This window comes from Oryctolagus cuniculus, chromosome 13 (assembly GCF_051225735.1).
Source record: "Oryctolagus cuniculus isolate XC-2025 breed Fujian yellow rabbit chromosome 13, ASM5122573v1, whole genome shotgun sequence".
In the NCBI taxonomy this organism is placed as follows: Eukaryota; Metazoa; Chordata; class Mammalia; order Lagomorpha; family Leporidae; genus Oryctolagus; species Oryctolagus cuniculus.
In genome coordinates, this window is record NC_142879.1 from 107,730,354 (window position 1) to 107,750,299 (window position 19,946).

A 19,946-nucleotide genomic window follows, 5' to 3' on the forward strand; every position below is an offset into this window, starting at 1 on the left:
GGGCATCTCTATGTGTGGGGCAACCCACACTCACTTGTGTGTGTGTCCGCTTTCTCCCTTTGAATAAAACGGACTCTAAATAGGTCAGCACCTAGAAATTCTGTTACTGTGCATGACAAGGACCTGGAATAGGAATTACTCGCCCCTCACCCCCAGCAGAAGGGGCCTCGGTGGCCTGTGTCTTATCTCGGTGACACAACGCCCTCACGCAGTGACACACCCACCCCAGCCGCCGCCTGGCCCATTCGGGGTCTGGCGCGTGATCCCTCACTGGTGGGTGGTGGGTGCACTTGCTTCTGATCCAGCCTGTGGGACCCCAGTTTTTCCCCTTTGATCACTCAGTGATGCTGCACAGGAAACCTCCTTGGTGCAGCTTCCCGTACATCCACCCACCTGCCCCCTAGCATTGCCCTCCATTCCTGAGAGCCCTGGAGTGGGGGGAGGGCGGGAGGAGAGTAGATTTTACCACCTGGGCAACCCCATCCCACGTATCCAGTCTCACTCTTAGATTCGGAGATTCCTGTCTCCTTGAGACCAAGGACGTCTGCGGTTCTTTGCGGTTTACAAAGCCCATCACAAGCTTCTCTACAGAGATCCGCGCTCCGTGCACACACGATTGTTCCTAATGAGACTGTTCTAGTTGGGGGCGGGGCATTGAGGCTGCTGGATGCGAGGCAGTCAAGGGACCGCAGCTGATGCGGGGAGACAGTGGGTCTCTCGGTGGAAGGAGGACCCTGTCATCCCAAATACGCTCTTCCCCCAGTGGTCAACCTAGCGGGTGACTTTTAAAGGAGAAAGGGTCGTTGGAAACAATGCCTACAGTCTACTGATTATTAGGCGAATTTTCAGGGTGTGTTCTTTTTTTCAAAGATGTCTTTATTTAGTTGAAAGTCAGCTTCAGAGAAAAAGCGAGAGAGAGACAGAGTGAAATCTTCCATCCACGGGTTCTCTCCCCGGATGGCTGCAATGGCCAGGGCTAGGTGAGGCCGAAGCCAGGTGCCAGGACCTTCTTCCAGGTCTCCCATGGGAGTGGCAGGGGGCCAACCACTTGGGCCACCTTCCACTTTCCCAGGGACATCAGCAGGGAACTGGAGAGGAAGTGGAACAGCCAGGACACCGACCTGCGCCCAAGGGGGATGCCAGCGTCACCGGGGGCAGTTTAAGCAGCTACACTGCAACCCCCAAGGATGTATTCTGATGATTATCTGGGTCACCCAGTCAGGTGGAGGTATCTTTGCTATGGCGCTTAGCTGTGATGTGAGCCCGGGGCTACTTAATTTTTTTACTCCAGGTCCTTGTCCATGCACAAAGACAAGACTTCGAAGTGCTGACATATATAAGGTAAATTTTAGTCAAAAGCTGAGAAAGTGAATACACACACACACACACACACACAGGAGCATGGATTGCTCCACACAGAGAGATACCAATCATGAGTGGGCAGTGGGCTGAAGATTTACCCAACAGAAGGGGTGGAGGAAGGGAGGCAGAGAGGGTATCTAGCAGTCTGCAGAGGGAGAGACAGAGACAGAGACAGAGAGACAGCAAGAGAGAGAGAGGGCGCTCCTCCCAGCCACTGGTCTCCTCTGTGAGTCCAGGGTGTTGACTCTCCATGCATGAACCACCTGGGAGTTTTATGACACCTCTGTAAATTCACACTGAGCTCCATATCCAAATGTTCATGGCCCCAGATCAAGCAGATGCATTCCAGCAAAGGGGGCAATCTGATTGACAAGTAGGAGGGTAGCGTGGCACATTGGGGACCTGCCTAGCTAGCTGCCCAGCCTACGTCAGCTGTCTGTGGCTGGGGCTGCAGCTTTCTTCCTTAGCTGGAGTGTGAGCTCTGCCCTTCTAGCGGTTTCCTCTCAGTTGGCTCCTGAACTTCTTATGCAAACATCAGCAGTCAGGAGACTAGTCACAGGTAAGCCCCGGAACTGGCAGTTAGCGCTTGTTAGTTACAATGTCCAAGAAGGGGAAGGAAGGTAGGTGCATTTGCTACAGTGTTGCTGGCTTGATTTTAAGACGTGCAGACAAGAGCTGGCAGTAGAAGCTGCTACTGAAAGAGAGCGCTCTTGAGCCACACCTGCTGAATGTCAAAGCCCAGCTGAAACTGAGCCGGAAAAGGAAAACAGAAGGAAGCAGGGGTTGGGTCGGCCCCAGGGGAGAGGCGTTCATTCCCTAAGAGAGGGGAGTGGGTAGTTCCAGTTTCCTGTCTCGCCCTCCTCCCACCCGTTTATCCACTTCCTCAGAGGAATGGTTTCCAGTTGACTGAAAGTCCATGCGCATCTTTCCCTTTCCAATTCCTTCGCTGCTTGCCTGGGCTCTCGAATCTGCACATTTGACTCTTTTTCTTCTCTGATTATTCATTCCCACAAAAGCCAACCCTCCCAGTTCTCTACCCAGGGGAAGATCAGACCATCGGGTGGTGCTAACGATTTTCTTCTTTACTTACACTGTGACTCAAGGTTACTCTCTGCGTACCTCAAACACACACCAAGTGCCTGCCATCATCTAGATTGTTCTGTGTAGCTCTGGCCAACGGGGGAGGAAAGGGTACCAATGCCTCCTCTTTTTCCTTTTTCTGTCTCCCTATGTCCGAGGTCACCAACTCTGTTTGGAGGAGAAGCAGCATTGGAAGTTAGGTCTGACTTCAAAGCCTATGTACTTTCTGCCATATTGTCATACCCGATGTTCAGCTATTTTTCTTTCTGCTTCATAGACTTGTGTGTTCTCAAATAGTAGAAAATCTGTCTGTAGTAGAAGACCTGCAGTATTTCTTTGTCCTGGCACTAGGCGCAGCACTCGCTACAGACAGCATGAAAACAAGAGATAGCACCTCTCCCTGGCCAGACCCTCTGCACTAAATCATCCAAAACCTCCTTAGCCAACCTGGCTTTTCAGAACTCTTATTATGCCAGACTCAGGAACCATTAGGTGGCGTCTCTGGAATCCAGGGCCATGGCCAAGGCAACCCTGACCTCATTTGTCCCTGGAGATCTCACACCCTATGTAACCTTGAATCTCTACTCAGTAGAAAACTCAGCTAAAAAGACGGAACTGTGTTCTTTTCAACAATAATCTCGGGTCATTCAACCTCAGGAAAGTTTTCCTCCCACTAATCCGCCAGGTGGCAAGGTAGACATTAGCCTGTGTGTGAGAGGGGCTGTAGAACAAAACTGGGAATTCAGGGGTAAAATCACTGCCTTGTGATGCCAGCATACCATACGGGTGCCGGTGGTTGGCTCACATCCCGGCTGCTCCACTTCTAACCCCACTGCCCGCCAAATAGCCTGGGAAAAGCAACAGAAGATGGCCCTAGTGTTTGGGTCCCTGCACCCATGTGGGAGACCCGAATGAAGCTCCTGGCTCCTGGCTTCGGCCTGGCCCAGCCCTGGCTGTTGTAGCCATTTGGGGAGTGAACCAGCAGATGGAAGACCCCTCTCTCTCACTCACTCTCACTCTCTCTAAGTCTGACTTTCAAATAAATAAATCTTTATTAAAAAGTGATAAAATTTGCAAGAAAGTAGCATCAAGTCCTATTTTTTCAAAAAGGAGGGCATCAGATTTTGTGAGCAGTAGGAGGAGGGAAGAAATGTAGCCTCGGAAGCAGACTCGCATTTGCACATCCAAAGTCTCCTGGTTCCATAGCCTTGATCAGTGGGTCCCCGCCCTCTCCCTGGGGGCAGCTTAGGGGACCCTTCCCCACCCTGTGCCCCGCAGGCTGTTAGGTGATGAAGTCCTGGGAGGAGGAATTCTATGAATTCCAAACCCAGAAAGCCCTCCGCCCAGCAATGTCCAGAAGACGGGGCGGGGAAGGAGAAATGGGGGAGACACACCCACGAGAGCTCCAGTCTGAACACAGACCAGCCGCTCTGTTCTCTGCGGAGACGCCCAGCTGGTCTGTCAAGTGTGTTCTCTTCTTCTAACTTCACTACTTGTTTTCTGCTTCTCTTTGTCTCACCTTTGAGATTCCTCCCGTCATCGCTGGGAACACATTCACTGAAAAATTACTTGGCATTTCAATAACTCATTTCAGGACACTGTTGTTTAATATGGAGTGGTGCTGTATGATCGACCGTGCATCTCCCACACCCAATAGCATCCTTCTCTTCTGTTTCTTAACTATAGAATGGATGAAATGGCATTGACTTGCAGATTTTTCCCAAATCCTCAGGTCAATAAGAGGGTGTATAGTGTGTGTTCTCTAACACAACAATCACTTAAAAAGCATTGTTCAGCTAAGAAAAAAAATAAAGCAGGTACGAGGTGAAGTTCAAATTCTCTGTTCGCTCAGCTACTGGTTTCTGGACTTGAATAACCGAGTCTGCCTACTTTGCTCCATTGCCTTGCCTGTACCCTAACTCACTCCGCCATACTTTTTAGAAAATATAGACGTCCATTTGTTTTACTTATTTGAGAGGCAGGGAGACAGGGCTTCTGTATGTGAATCCACCCCCTAAATGCCCACAACCTCCGGGGATGGGCCAGGTTGCAGCCAGCAGCCACCAACTCCATCCTGATCTCCAGCGTGGGAGGCAGGGACTCCAGCACGTGAGCCATCGTTAGCTGCTGCCACCAGGGTGCGCGCCAACAAGGAGTGGAGTTAGGAGCCAGAGAAGGCATCAAACCCAGGCCCTCTTGGATGGGATGCGAGGGTCCCGGTGGGCAGCTTCCCCAGCACACCAAACACCCAGCCCTCCCTTTCACCCTTGCCTACGGCAGCTTACTCCTGCGTGGTGGCAATGTTTTTAGACAGCAAACCCAATGCTTTGTATGTTTACTCTCCTGCTTAAACGCCCACATCAACTGCTAGAAGACTCGTTTTCAGTAAAGTCCAAATTCTCGCCATGGCCTACAAGGCCAGGCAGGGCCTGACCACTGTGCGTGTCTCCAACCTCATCTAATACCTCACTGTGTATTTGTTGATAAGTGAATGAACAACACTTTCCCTAAGTTTTCAGATACAGAAACTACAGTGCTAAGATGTGTCCAGTTGGTCTCCATGCATGCATCTGATGGCAACTGATTGGTAACTGACACAGGCAAACTCACCCATTTCCAAGCTGTGCCTTGCTCCATTCAAGAGAAGAACAGGTCTGTGCCCACTCCACCACCATAGGCTTTTTGCAAAAGACTCTTACTTTTCCCTCTTTGGTTAATTACCAATCAATAAGGCAAAAGCTCTACAATGATATCTATATTCGAAAAATTAGTATACTTTATGGGGGTATATCTATTGGCTGAGGATCATAGCAGGCTAACATCTGATGAGGGCCAAGAATACATGAATTTTTATTTCAGGGTCTTGCCTCCCACAGAGATGGAACTACTAAGTGGAGACTGGTATTGTGTGCAAACAGGAACAGCATGTGTTTGGCAGGGAGGGAAGAAACACATGCAGGTGCGAGTGCCACCCCACACGAAGAAATGCCCAATGTGATGGGCCAAGGAATGACCCATACATCAGAGAGAAAAGAAAAACCAAACACGGCACCTAAAACCGGGAAGGTCCACCCAAGCTCCCCTGCTGAAGAGCACACAAAAGGGCTGCACGTCCAAGAACGTTGGTGGTGGAAAGACAGCTCTTTCACCCTCCAAAGTCTTTTTGAAAGGGGGTAGGGCTCCAATTGGATACACAAATGAGGTGGGATCTTAGCCCTGGTCCCGGATGTGACAGGTGCATCCTGGGAAGGTGGGCATATCCAATTGACAGTTAAAGAGACAGTCTCGCAATGTAGGGATTAAAGGTTCCATCTCATACCATCTGTCTAGTATCTGCCTCTTATCCCACATCAGATCTATTAAAATCAATCAAGCAGGGGCTGGTGCTGTGGCGCAGCAGGTTAACACCCTGGCCTGCAACGCCGGCATCCCATATGGGTGCTGGTTCAAGACCTGGCTGCTCCACTTTCGTTTCAGCTCTCTGCTATGGCCCGGGAAAGCAGTGGAAGATGGCCCAACCCCTTGGGCCCCTGCACCAGTGTGGGAGACCCAGAAGCAGTTCCTGGCTCCCGACTTTGGATTGGCACAGCTCTGGCCATTGCAACTGATTGGGGAGTGAACCAGCAGATGGAAGACCTCTCTCTCTCTCTCTCTCTCTCTCTCTCTCTCTGCCTCTCCTCTCTCTGTGTAACTCTCCCAAATAAACAAATTTGAAAAAAAAATCTAAAAGAAAAAAATATTAAAAAAATCAATCAAGCAGTAGTAGCTATATTGCTGTTGACATACTTGCTTATTAATTGATCATTGTATCAATGAGAGATGATATTTATTTATTTATTTATTTAAAAATCAGAGGGACAGAGAGAGGGAGGAGGGAGAGACAGAGAGAATCTTCTACCTGTGGTTCACTCCCTAAACGGCTGCAGAAACCAGGTCTGGGCCGGGCCAAATTGAGGGCCCAGGAACTCCATCCTGGTCTTCCCACATCAAGTACCGTCTTCCCAGGCACATTAGCAGGAAGCTGGTTCCTTTTTTTTTTTTTTTTTTAAGATTTATTTATTTATGTGAAAGTCAGAGTTAACACAGAGAGAAAGAGAGGCAGAGAGAGAGGTCTTCCATCCATTGGTTCACTCCTCAATTGGCTGCAACAGCTGGAGCTGTGCTGATCCAAAGCCAGAAGCTTCCTCCTGGTCTCCCACATGGGTGCAGGGGCCCAAGCACTTGGGACCATCTTCTACTGCCTTCCCAGGCCACAGCAGAGAGCTGGATCAGAAGTGGAGCAGCCAGGACTGGAACCGGCACCCATATGGGATGCTGGCACTGCAGGTGGTGGCTTTACCCGCTACGCCACAGCACCAACCCTGGAAGCTGGTTCTGAAGTGGAGTAGCCAGAACTCCGATATGGGATGCTGGTGTCACCAGTGGCGGCTGAACTCGCTGCACCACAGCACCCGTCAGGAGACTATTTAAAATACATAAGAAAGATGTTTTCAGAAGAATCTTCATCCGGAATTGAAGTAAGCAGGCGCATATTATTTTGCTAGGCTCACTACCCACATTTGATCTACTGACCCCACCTAATAAAGTCATTGGCCGGCAGGTAATTCAAAGATTAAGAGGGAAAGCATTGATCCAGGCATGATCTATGAATAGCTGAAGAACAGGAGAGTTAATGGATTGCAGGTGGATGATGGGCAGATTTGTTAATATGCTCATTCTATTCTGAGAGTATTCATAGAAGATAGTAATTCATCACCATGTCAGACTTGCTTCCAATGGGTAAGTTATCAGGATGCGAAAATAGAATGCAGATATAGCCCTCATTTCCACTTGGGCAAAGCCAAGAGTGTAACACAGATTGTCTCTTCTACTTACATTTAGAAATGGTAAAAGGTTTCCAGTAGAAATCTACAAGCAGTTTGCAAACATGGACTATTTTTCCAGGTTATTTTGTCTTTCCTTTTGGGTGCTTGACGAGTACAGCAGGTCAGGCGTGTGGAAGAGTTTCCTGGGCTTTTGAACCATGAGTAAAGGCTCCAGCAGTGATGTTTTCATGGTGCAGGGGGAGCTGTGACCCACAACCTCCGACAGTCCCATTTTGTTTTCCAGAGTGGCGGCATGCTCACGACGGAAGTACTTCCACTTGAAAAGACAAGCGTAGGGGCAGATGCTTAGCAAGGTGGCTAAGTTGCTGCTTGGGACACTGGCATCCCACATCAGAGTGTGTGGTCCAGTTCCTGGCTATCCTGCTACCCTGCTTCAGACCAGCTTGGTGCTACTGCACCTGCAGGCAGCAGATGATGGCTCGAGTACCTAAGTGCCCGGTACCCAGGTGGGAGACCCAGACAGACGTCTGGGCGCCCAGCTGTTGCAGATACTTGGGGGGGTGCTCCAGCAGTTAAAAGAGCTCTCCCTGCCTGTCTTTGTCTTTCAAATACAATGAAAACAAATAAATTAAAAACTTGTTAAAGGTACTGAAATCCACGCCTCCACATACATTTATCCCATTTGGCCTGAAAGTCCACTTTCACAGCCTGTGTATTATCAGCCTGCTAGACTCTCTCTCAAAGGCAAATAAAAAAACGTAGACTCATTTCCCTCAGATCTTTAATCTAGGAAACCCAAATGCTTAAAATGCTTAAATATTTTAATACAACGGGGAAGGATCATTGAATTCCTTACCTGCAAAATACAGTCTTTTAAATCTAGATCCGAATGACTCCGGCACCTGCCATCATCAGCAAACACATGGAGAACAGGAAGACAAATTTACAGTAAAGGGTTTTATTTTATCAATTGAGAGTCACAAGGGCTCCACGCTCCAATTAGCCCAGGAAATACATAACAGGCAATGACGCCAAGAACAAATTAAAAGCAAAGTTCTGAGAGCAGACTTCGTTTGTTTATATATTTGGGAATGACTTGTTTTTAGGTTGAAAATCTTCTGCCTTGACAATAAATTTGACCATTATTTGAAGGGAATTTTTAAAAATAATCACTAGGAGTCAACATTGTGACACAGCAGGTTAAGCCACTGCCTGCAATGCAAGCGTCCCCATACAGATGCTGGTTTGTGTCCCGGCTGCTCCACTTCCGATCCAGCTCCCTGCTACCAACCTGGGAAAGCAGCAGAGGGTGGACCAAGTGCTTGGAGCCCTGCACCCACGTGGGAGACCCAGATGGAGCCCCTGGCTTCAGCCTGGCCCATCCCCAGCTGTTGTGGCCATCTAGGGAGTGAACCAGCAGGTGGAAATTCTCTCTGGCTCGTCCTCTCTCTTTCAAATAAACAAAACAATCTTAAAAACAAAACCAAACAAACAAAAAAAACCACTGAGGCATAGACTACTCAAATACAGTACTGTATCAGGCCAGGCGCAGAGATGAATGGGGATGCCCGGGTCCCACAGTAGGGGGCCTGGGTTGAAGTTCTGGTTCTGCTCCCGATTCCCAGTTCCTGCTGATGCACACCCTGAGGGCAGCAGTGAGGGCTCAGGTCCTTGGGTCCCTGCCACCCACCTGGGGGACCCTGACTGAGGTCCTGGCTCCTATCTTTGGCCAGACCCAGCCTCAGCTATCGGAGGCATTCAGTTGAGAATAAAAAACTTTATGAAGAATCCTGCATGCAGCAAAGTAATATCATAACCACAAATGCACTATAAATATACATTATATATATTTGTTTATATGAAAGAGAGAACTGTATCACACAGAGGTAAAATGCTCTATTTTCTTTACTTTGAAGAACACAACAGTCTGGACAAAAAGGAGAGAATTGTGTCAGGGACTTGCGTAATACTGCAATTCCCCTTTCTTTAAAACGCATTCAGCTATCATGTGCTGAAAGTTAGAGAAAACTTGATCAGTTCTGCAAAGTCAGTTAAGAGCACCTCTTCCGGGTCCAGAGGGGTGGTATAGCGGGGAAAGCTGCCGTCTGCAACATCGGCATCCCTTTGGGTGCTGGTTCAAGTCCTGGCTCTCCCACGTCCAATCCAGCTCCCTGCTAATGGCCTGGGAAAGCAGTAGAAGATGGCCCAACTGCTTGGGCCCCTGCGCCCATGTGGGAGACCAGGGAGAAGCTCCTGGCTTCAGCCTGGCCCAGCCCTGGCTATCATGGCCATTTGGGGAGTGAACCAGCGGATGAAAGAGCTCTCAATCTCTCTCTCTCTCTCCTTCCCCTCCATAATTCTTCCTTTCAAATAAATAAATAAATATGGGGGGGGGGGGACTCTTCTTTCTTCCCAAATTCAGTTTAGTGAATTAAAAAAAAAAAAAAAGAAACTTCTATCACCTAATGGAATTGCTTTCACTCAAGCTAACTTTTTGTTTTTTGTTTTTGTTTTTTGTGTTTTGTTTTGTTTTTGACAGGCAGAGTGGACAGTGAGAGAGAGAGAGACAGAGAGAAAGGTCTTCCTTTTCCATTGGTTCACCCCTCAGTGGCTGCTACGGCTGACACACCACGCTGATCCAACGGCAGGAGCCAGGTGCTTCTCCTGGTCTCCCATGGGGTGCAGGGCCCAAGCACTTGGGCCATCCTCCACTGCACTCCCTGGCCACAGCAGAGAGCTGGCCTGGAAGAGGAGCAACCGGGACAGAATCCGGCGCCCCGACTGGGACTAGAACCCGGGGTGCCGGAGCTGCAGGCAGAGGCTTAGCCTAGTGAGGTGCCGCGCAGGCCTCAAGCTAACATCTTTAACATAATTCTCTAATGATCATCAATTCATTTCTCAAACCAAGCTTAGTTCAAAAAATTTTTTTAATTTATTTATTTGAAAGTCAGAGTTACACATCAGAGAGAGGCAGAGGCAGAGACAGAGAGAGAGGTCTTCCATCTAATGGTTCACTACCCAATTGGCCACAACTGCACTGGTCTGAAGCCAGGAGCCTCCTCCAGGTTTCCCACATGGGTGGAGGTGCCCAAGGACTTGGGCCATCTTCCACTGCTTTCCCAGGCCATAGCAGAGAGCTGGATCTGAAGAGGAGCAACTGGGACTAGAACCGGCGCCCATATGGGATGCCGGTGTCTCAGGCCAGGGCATTAACCTGTTGCGCCACAGCACCGAGCCCTTCAAAATGCTTTTAACACAAACTGCTGTGCAGAATTTTTTTTTACTGACAATGATTTCAAGTCTAAAGAAAATAACCCCTTAGGGTACACAGATTTATTCCATTTTGTTAGCTTTATTTTCCCCCTAACATTCAGCAGCATGTGTTTTTCTTACTCTTTATAGAAAAAAAAAAATGTCTAAGTGTATTTCACTGGACAAAACCCATTTCAGACAGCAATGCATTTATCTCATTTCTAGAATGATGGTGGACAGCCGCGAGACCCCCTGACTGCTGGCCTACGAGCAACCCAGGGGGACGTGGTAATGGGGGCAGCCCTGGGTGTTGGGGCCCACTCTGCAGCTGTTAGAACTGATTTAACGGCAGGAAGCCCACCCAAAGCAACGAATCCCTCAGGTTAGAGACCTCACAACGCTGAAATGGACAGGAACTTTACAAACCTTTTGTTTGTATTCTAATCTCACAGGGAAAACTCATTTTCTTTCAGAAAAGATTACTTACAGCTGCCCAGCGGTGTGCTGGCTCCGCGTGTGGGTGTTGGGCTGAGCGCTTCAGATGCCACGAGGGACACACCCACATCGAGTGCATGGGTTGGGGTCTCAGCTTTGCCCCGATCATGGAGTCCCGCTAATGTGCACCCTGGGGGGCACCAGTGATGGCTCAAGTCCCTGGGGCCCCGTCCCTGCTCCCGACGCGAGAGAGGAGAGGAGAGAGAGAGAGAGAGAGAGGGAGGCAGACCTGGGCTCCTAGCTTCACATAGGCTCAACCCACCTGTGCAGGCATTTGGGGAGTGAGCCTGTGGACAGGAGCGCTGTCTCTCTCCTTCTCGAATAAATGAATGGTTCCTCACATTTTATTATTGGGGCCAGGGTTGTGGTGCTGAGCATCAAAGCTTCTGCAGCGCCGGCATCTGTATCAGAGCGCCAGCTTGAGTCCTGGCTGCTCCCTGCTGAGGCACCTGGGTCAGCAGCAGAGGATGGCCCAAGTGCTTGGGCCCCTGCACCCCAGTAGGAGACCCGGATGGAGCTTATGCCTCATTGCTTGGGCCCGGCCCAGCCCCAGCCGTTAAGGCCATTTGGGGCAGCTCTGTAAGCTCCGCTCACACAAAGGCACATACCTGTGTGAGATGGCAGAGGGGCGCAGCTTCCTGAGGAGCCCGTCTGGGTGGGGAGGGACCGGCACAGCAGCTTCCACCCTGGAGGGCAGGGGGTTGCAGCAGTGGGGCTTCTTCGTCCCGCCCCTCCCCCTCCCCCTCCTCCTACATCTCCCCCTCCCCGGGTACCTGGGTACCTTGTGTCAGGTCAGCTGTGCTGGCGCCCACGAGTTCACAGGTGCAGCTCCTACTGCAGCCTCTGGGGGTGGAGTCTGTGAACCACTGACGGGATGGAGAGGGCTCCATTTCTCACCTGCTGAAACTCCCCATATAGATTTACAATTCAGAACACGAGGTGAGGCGGGCCAGCGACGCTGAGCACCAGGTCAGGTGATGCCGGCCTCCCAGGTCAGGGCGCTGGTGAGTCTGGGCTGCTCAGCCCCGATCCAGCTCCCTGCTAACGCACCTGGGAAGGTAGCAGAAAATGGCCCAAGTCCCTGGGCCCCTGCACCTGAGTGGGAGACCCGGATGGAGTTCCTAGCTCCTGGCTTTGGCCTGGCCTGGCTCTCTCTCTCTCTCTCTCTGCTCTTCAGATCAATAAATCTTTTTTTTTTTTTTTTTTTTTTTTTTTTGACAGGCAGAGTGGACAGTGAGAGAGAGAGACAGAGAGAAAGGTCTTCCTTTGCCGTTGGTTCACCCTCCAATGGCCGCTGTGGCCGGCGCACCGCACTGATCCGATGGCAGGAGCCAGGAGCCAGGTGCTTTTCCTGGTCTCCCATGGGGTGCAGGGCCCAAGCACTTGGGCCATCCTCCACTGCACTCCCTGGCCACAGCAGAGAGCTGGCCTGGAAGAGGGGCAACCGGGACAGAATCCGGCGCCCCAACCGGGACTAGAACCCGGTGTGCCGGCGCCGCAAGGTGGAGGATTAGCCTAGTGAGCCGCGGCGCCGGCCCAGATCAATAAATCTTTAAAACAAAATAAAATGAAAAATGTGTTTCTTCCCATTTTTAAAGATTTTTTTTTCTTTTTGTTAAATTATTTTATATTCTTGAAAGCAGATAGAGAGAGAGAGAGAATCTTCCATCTGCTGCTTTAGTCCCCAGAAATGGCCACAACAACCAGGCTGGGCCAGGCTGATGCCAGGAGCCAGGAGCTTCCTCCGGGTCTCCCATGTGGGTGCAGGGGTCCAAGCACTTGGGGCATCTTCCACTGCTTTCCCAGGCCACAGCAGAGAGCTGGATTGGAAGTGGAGCAACTGGGACTTGAGCCAGCACCCACATGGGACACAGTGTCGCAGGCAGCAGCTTACTCTGCGATGCCGCAAGGACCGCCCCTCTTTTCACATTTAGCAACACAAAGTAACTACTTGCCTGTGGCTTGCCCGCTCACCTAAGGACCTCCCCTCCCCTTTCTGCTTTCAAAGCTGTCGCTCCCCCTCTTCGTGGAGGAACGACACAGGACCCTGCGCTATTCTTTCGTCTGCTCGGCCCTCCCCGGGTTTGCTGCTGGTTCTTCCCGGGTTGGCTGCTGTCCCTTCCACCTCCGTGGAAGGGCGGTTCCCCCTGGCCACTTTCCCCACTTCCGCGGGGGAGCGGCACACTGCCGGCCGGCTCTCTCGGGGGCTGCACAGGTGTTCCCTCAGGTGTTCCCCTTAGATGTTCCTGGTGCATGCCGTCTCTCTCCTCCTTTATAGTCCTCTTCCACCAATCCCAACTCTGCTACCCACACGCCGAGTACGCTGCTCTCCTCCAATCAGGAGCAGGTCCCACAGTTTATTGGTTGAACTGGAGGCAGCTGTGTAGAAGCTGTTTCCCTTCTCAGCGCCATATTGTGGGAAAGCAGATGCATAGAATAAGTCCTAATTCCAGTAACTTAGTCTAGTCCGGGTTGCTCCCCACAAAAGCCCCCTCCAGGGCTCCACTGTGGGGGGCACCTCTGGGAGCAGAGCCTGCCTTGCTCTCGGTGGCCACTTACAAAGGCACCACGTCCCTGCACCCACCCTGTATCCCGTGAACCGACCAGCACCGAGCAGCCCAGGCCCAGTTTTGTTCCTGTGACAAAGCGGCTGTCACTGTGTTCTGAGTTACCGGTGCTGAGTGTCCCTCCGGGCTGGTGTCTTTGTGCGGCCCTGGATCCCTCAGTCCCGCCTCGGCCTTCCGGGCCCCTCCCTCACGGTCCCCCTTCCCCTTTTCTCGGCTCACTGAGGGATTTCCCCCACTTCATCTTCCAACTTTCTGCTGAATATTTAACTCCAGCTGTGCTATTTTTAGCTACAGTATTCTTTTTCTAAAAATAGCACTCTGTTCTCCAGGATCCCAATCTTACTTCTCTGAAGATGTGGATTACAGGTTTATTTACTTCTTCCCTTTTTTAAGGTTTTCTTCCACTCACTGCATTCTTTTCCGCTTCCCTTCCATTTGATGTTTCTTTTTTAGAATAAGATTTATTTTTCTGAAAGGCAGGGTGACGTAGTGGAGGGGGGAGGAAACAGAGAAAGAAACTTTTTTTTTAGATTTATTCATTTATTTGAGAGGCAGAGTTACAGAGAGAAAGAAATAGAGGGAGAGACAGAGGCAGAGAGAGAAAGGTTTTACATCCGCTGGTTCACTCCCCAAATGGCCACAATGTCCAGAGCTGGGCCTATCTGAAGCCAGGAGCCAGGAGCTTCCTCCAGGTCTCTACGCTGGTGCAGGGGCCCAAGGACTTGGCCCTCTGCTGCTGCTTTCCCAGGCCATCAGCAGGGAGCTGGATCAGAAGTGGAACAGCCAGGACTCGAACCAGCGTCCATACGAGAGGCTCAGCCCACTATGCCACAGCGCCTGGCCCCAAAGAGAAATCTTGCATCTGCTGGTTCACTCCCCAAATGCCTCAAACAGCCAGAGATGGGCCAGGCTGAAGCCAGGAGCTCCCTGGGAGTCTCCCACGTGGGTGGCAGTGACACAAGGACTTGAGCTGGAAGCTGGGGTTGAGAGCACAGCTGGGACTGCAACACAGGGTGTGGTTGTCCCAGGCAGAGGCGTAACCAGTGCACCCACGCAGCCCGCACTCGCTGTTTCTTTTCCATGTGTGTCTCTCTCTTGTTGGAGAGCTGCCGCCCAGGCCTCGCGATCCACGGCGGGCGCCTGCATTGTGGAGGCTCATACTGAAGTGCTGATTGATTGCAGTCAGCGCACAAGGGTGGCGCTTACTTTGGTGGCTTCCCCCTAAGTGACCTGGCACGGCTGCTGGACCTAGGGCCCCATCTGACGGCCTCTGTTGGTCCTTTCTCTCTCTCTTTTAAAGATTTGTTATTTATTTGAGAGGCAGAGTTACAGACAGAGAGCGGGAGAGACAGAGAGAAAGGTCTTCCTTCCGCTGGTTCACTCCCCACCTGGCTGCAACAGCCGGAGCTGTGCTGATCCGAAGCCAGGAGCCAGGAGCTTCTTCCAGGTCTCCCACGTGGGTGCAGGGGCCCAGGGACTTGGGCCATCTTCTACTGCTTTCCCAGGCCATAGCAGAGAGCTGGATCAGAAGAGGAGCAGCTGGGACCAGAACCGGCGCCCATATGGGATGCTGGCCTGGCAGACAGCAGCTTTACCTGTTACATCGCCAGTGCCAGTGCCTTGGGGAAATATTTTGAGACAGAGAGGTACAAGACATGTTGAAAATACCATTTTTAAAAGCTCACAGGCTGGCGCTGCGGCTCACTAGACTAATCCTCTGCCTGTGGAGCCAGCACCCCAGGGTTCTAGTCCCGGTTGGGGCACCGGATTCTGTCCCGGTTGCCCCTCTTCCAATCCAACTCTCTGCTGAGGCCCGGGAAGGCAGTGGAGGATGGCCCAGGTGCTTGGGCCCTGCACCCGCATGGGAGACCAGGAGGAAGCACCTGGCTCCTGGCTTCGGATCGGTGCAGTGCCGGCCGTAGCAGTCATTTGAGGGGTGAACCAATGGAAGGAAGACCTTTCTCTCTGTCTCTCCCGCTCTCTGTCTGTAACTCTGCCTCTCAAATAAATAACAAATCTTTAAAAGAGAGAGGACGCACCTGATGGGCTGGGTGGTTGACTCAGCGAAGCTCTGTGCTTAGACTGGAGGGGTCAGGGTACTGGAATGGGTCCCCAGGGCTCTCTCTCCTGGGACTTGGAGTTGGTGAAATTCCTCCCAGGACAGTGTTAATGGGCGTAGTAGCCCCACCCCCCAACACACACAGGGCAGAGGGGAGTCCCCTCGGCTGCATGTGGGCTGGTGCTGGGTCCCCCCTAACAAGGCAATGCTGCTACACAGTCTGCTTCCAAGGCTTGCTTCCTCTCCTCATTCCATTCTCAGTCTCCTGCTCCTCGCGCCCACCTAGGCTGATGTCCACCCCACTCTCCAACATCTGTCTGCCGGTCGCTTAACCTCTCCCTGCTGCCTCACCGACAGGTAACGTGGTGCCCACCTGTGGGGCCAGCGTTTTGGTGTAGTAGGCTAAGCAGTGGAAGATGGCCCAAGTGCTTGGGTCCCTGCACCCACGTGGGAGACCTGGAAGAAACTCCTGGCTCCTGGCTCCTGGCTCCTGGCCATTGCAGCTATTTGGGGAGTGAACCAGCGGAAGGAAGATCTTTCTCTCTGCCTCTCAAATAAATAAAAATCTTAAAAACAAAAATAAAAATAAGCAAGCATCACCACCCAACCCCACCGCCTGTAAGATCAGATAATACCGCCCGGGCAGCAGTAGGGGTGACATTTGGCACAGGAGTTAGGCATCCGGGCTGGCCGCCTTCCATATTGGAGTACCCGGGTTCCGGTCTGGCTGTGTTCTCCATTCCAGCTGATAGAGGAGGGCAAGGCCGCTGGGGGCTGCAGGCTGCAGACATAAGCCCGCCCCCACGTAACCCCAGCCTACCTATCGGAACACATTCTTTCCCAGGGCATCTGGTCTTCATCCCACACCTGGGAGAAAGCTCCAGGTGGGGTTCATGGGGGCATCACAGAGCTCCCAGGGACCACACGGCCTCACCAAGGGAGGCGCTGGGAAGCCTTGTCTTTTTGTGGGAGACTGCAGTGAACGGAGGGGCGGAGCCGCCCTCTACTCCCTGCCCCACCCATTTTCTCTCTCTGGCCCACCCCGATCCGCAGCTCTGCTCTTTGCTTTTAAGGAAACTTTCTTCGTGCACCCTCTATGGGCCTGTACTTCTTCTCTAAGCAGAAGGCAGGATCTGGAGTCAAGAGTCAACCCCACCTCCTGGGTGGGGTTGGCACCTTCCTGTCAACGTGCACTCGGGGGTGGGGAGCGCAGGAGAGGTCCCAAGCACCTGGGGCCCTCCCACACACACTGGAGACCCTGATGGAGCTCTGGGCTCCGGGCTTTGACCTGGGCCAGCTTCTGCTGTTGGAGTCATTTGGGAGTGAATCAGCAGATGAAAATGTCTCTCTCTTTCTCTTGCTTTCGCTCTGTCTCCCCTTCGCTCTGTCACTCTTTTTTTTTTTTTTTTCTTTCAGGAGCCAGGTGCTTCTCCTGGTCTCCCATGGGGTGCAGGGCCCAAGCACTTGGGCCATCCTCCACTGCACTCCCGGGCCACAGCAGAGAGCTGGCCTGGAAGAGGGGCAACCGGGACAGAATCCGGCACCCCGACCGGGACTAGAACCCGGTGTGCTGGCGCCGCAAGGTGGAGGATTAGCCTAGTGAGCCGCAGCGCCGGCCTTGTCACTCTTTCAAATAAATAAACAAATGCATCTTAAAAAAAAAAAAAAAGGAAGAAAAGGAGACCTGACCCTCCCGCTCCGGCTCCCTGTGGTTTGAGTATGACTGTGTGACTGGACGCCTCCACAGGTCCTGTTCCAATTGACTGCCTTCTTGGTCGTCCTAGGAGGTGGAGCCACAGGAAGTAACTAGGTCGGGAAGACGACCGTGCCTTTTCCACAGGACTGGGTGGGTCCCAGGAGCAGTGTTTGTCACAAAGCCAGGCTGCCTCTCGTGTGCGGCCTCTTCCGCACGTGCCTGCTTGTCCCTCGAACTTCTGCCACTTCTAGAAGTTTCTGGAAGCAGCACGGGGCCCTCACCAGACGCGGCTGCTGGTCTCGGACAGAATTCTCAGTGTCTGGAGTCGGAGGCAGTGGAGCCCCTTCCTCTGTCGGCTGCCCAGGTCAGGCACTGCGCTGCAGCCCAGGGAGCGGCTGAGACGCGGCCCGTGTTCTGGGGTCTGGGGGAGTTCACAGGGACGAGGGCTCAGCGCCTTCTCAGCCGGCGCAGTTCCGCACAGGTAGGAGCGCGGGCACATCTGCGGGAATCAGACTGGCCGGGCACGCCTCCTCGTGGTATTGCAGACGGGGAGGCCGTCCTGTCTGTGGCATCCATGACTCATCACTTCCAGAATTGTCATCACGTTCCTTCCCATTCATGCGACCTCTCCTCACCTCTATACTTGTCCCCGTGCACCTGCTCACGCACTGCGAGGTCACAGGAGCGCCTGTCGTCCAGGAGTGCCTCACCGGGCTCCGTGTGGCGATCACCAGGACAGACCTTCAGAGACACAAAGCCCAGGCCCCACTCGGGACCTGCAGATCCCTGGGGGCCACTCCCTATACACACTCACACCCCCCCATACATATACCACACACACACTCACACACCCCACACACACTCATATATACACACACACTCACACACACCACACACATATATACACACATGCACTCTCAAGCACTCACACACACCCCACACACATATATACCACACACACTCACAGTCACACTCACACCCCCCACACATACAGATTCCACACACACACTCACACACACCCCCACACATACATATACCACACACAAACTCACACACAATACACACATGCACTCTCACGCACTCACATACACACACCCCACACATATATATACCACACACAGTCACACTCACACACATATACACACATGCACTCACACAGTCACACACCACATAGTCACACTCACACACATACCACACACGCACTCACACCCCACACATACCACACACACACACCACACACACACTAGTCACACTCACACACCACACACACACTCAGTCACACACACATATACACACATGCACTCACACCCCACAATACATATACCACACACACACACACCACACACACTCACACACAATGCACACATGCACTCACACACTCACATACACACACCCCACACATATATATACAACACACACTCACAGTCACACTCACACACACACCCCACACACATACACCACACACAGTCACACTCACACACATATACACACATGCACTCACACACCCCACATATACCACACACACTCACACACACCACACACACAGTCACACACACATATACACCCATGCACTCACACACATCCCACACATACATATACCACACACATATTCACACATATACACACATGCACTCACACACTCACATACACCCCACACATATATATACAACACACACTCACAGTCACACTCACACACACACCCCACACAATACACCACAGTCACACTCACACACATACACACATGCACTCACACACCCCACATATACCACACACACTCACACACCACACATATACCACACACACATATTCACACATGCACTCACACTCACTCACACACATACTCATTCACACATAAGCACTCATATACACTCACATACACACAAATGCACTCATACAGCCATACACATACACATATGCACTCTCACACACATACACACTCAGTCACATGCATACACATATGCACTCATGCACATACACACACTCATACACACAATTCTCACACTTACACACACTCATATCCACACACACAGATGCACACTCTCAGACACAGTCACTCACACTCACACACTCATACTCACACTCACACATGCACTCACACATACACACACTCACACACATACACACATGCACACACACACACTCATTCACACTCACACATGCACTCACACACACACTCATATCCACACTCACAGATGCACACATGCACTCTCAGACATACTCACATACTCACAAACATGCACTCACACACACACTCACATGCACTCACACACTCATTCACACACACATACACTCACACTCACACTTGCACTTTCACACACATCTTGGTCAAACTGATGATGCCTGCACAGCTTCGCACTGGCCTGAAAATCATGTTTTGCCAACATCAAGAATTTCATCAAGTGCTTCCTGGGAACAGTGAAGTCTGAAACACGAGTACTCAAGAGTACTCCCAAGAGTAATGCAAAACACCCAACTTGCCACCCCACATCCTCTCTGACATAGCCTGTGTTTTAAGGTATTTATTTATTGAAAGGCACTGTTACAGTGAGGCGGAGACAGAGACATCTCCTACCTACTGGGTCACTCCCCAGAAGGCACCAGGGGCTGGG

At 51.6% G+C, this 19,946-nt stretch overlaps 1 long non-coding RNA gene across 6 annotated transcripts; it reads right to left on the minus strand.

Annotated features, from left to right (window-relative positions):
• Positions 1-6,507: 6,507 nt before the first annotated feature.
• LOC149122848 (uncharacterized) lies at positions 6,508-13,467 on the minus strand. Of its 6 annotated transcripts, none has more exons than XR_016219897.1 (6): positions 12,990-13,467; positions 11,789-11,915; positions 11,624-11,701; positions 11,278-11,416; positions 8,125-8,170; positions 6,508-7,584 (listed from the first exon to the last, which is right to left on the minus strand). It is a non-coding gene; the product is annotated as an uncharacterized LOC149122848 (long non-coding RNA). The 6 variants fall into 6 exon arrangements; XR_016219895.1 differs by having other exon boundaries at positions 11,797-11,915; positions 12,990-13,465; XR_016219893.1 differs by lacking the exon at positions 11,278-11,416 and having other exon boundaries at positions 6,508-6,904; positions 7,318-7,584; positions 11,797-11,915; positions 12,990-13,464.
• Between the last annotated feature and the right edge of the window lie 6,479 nt (positions 13,468-19,946).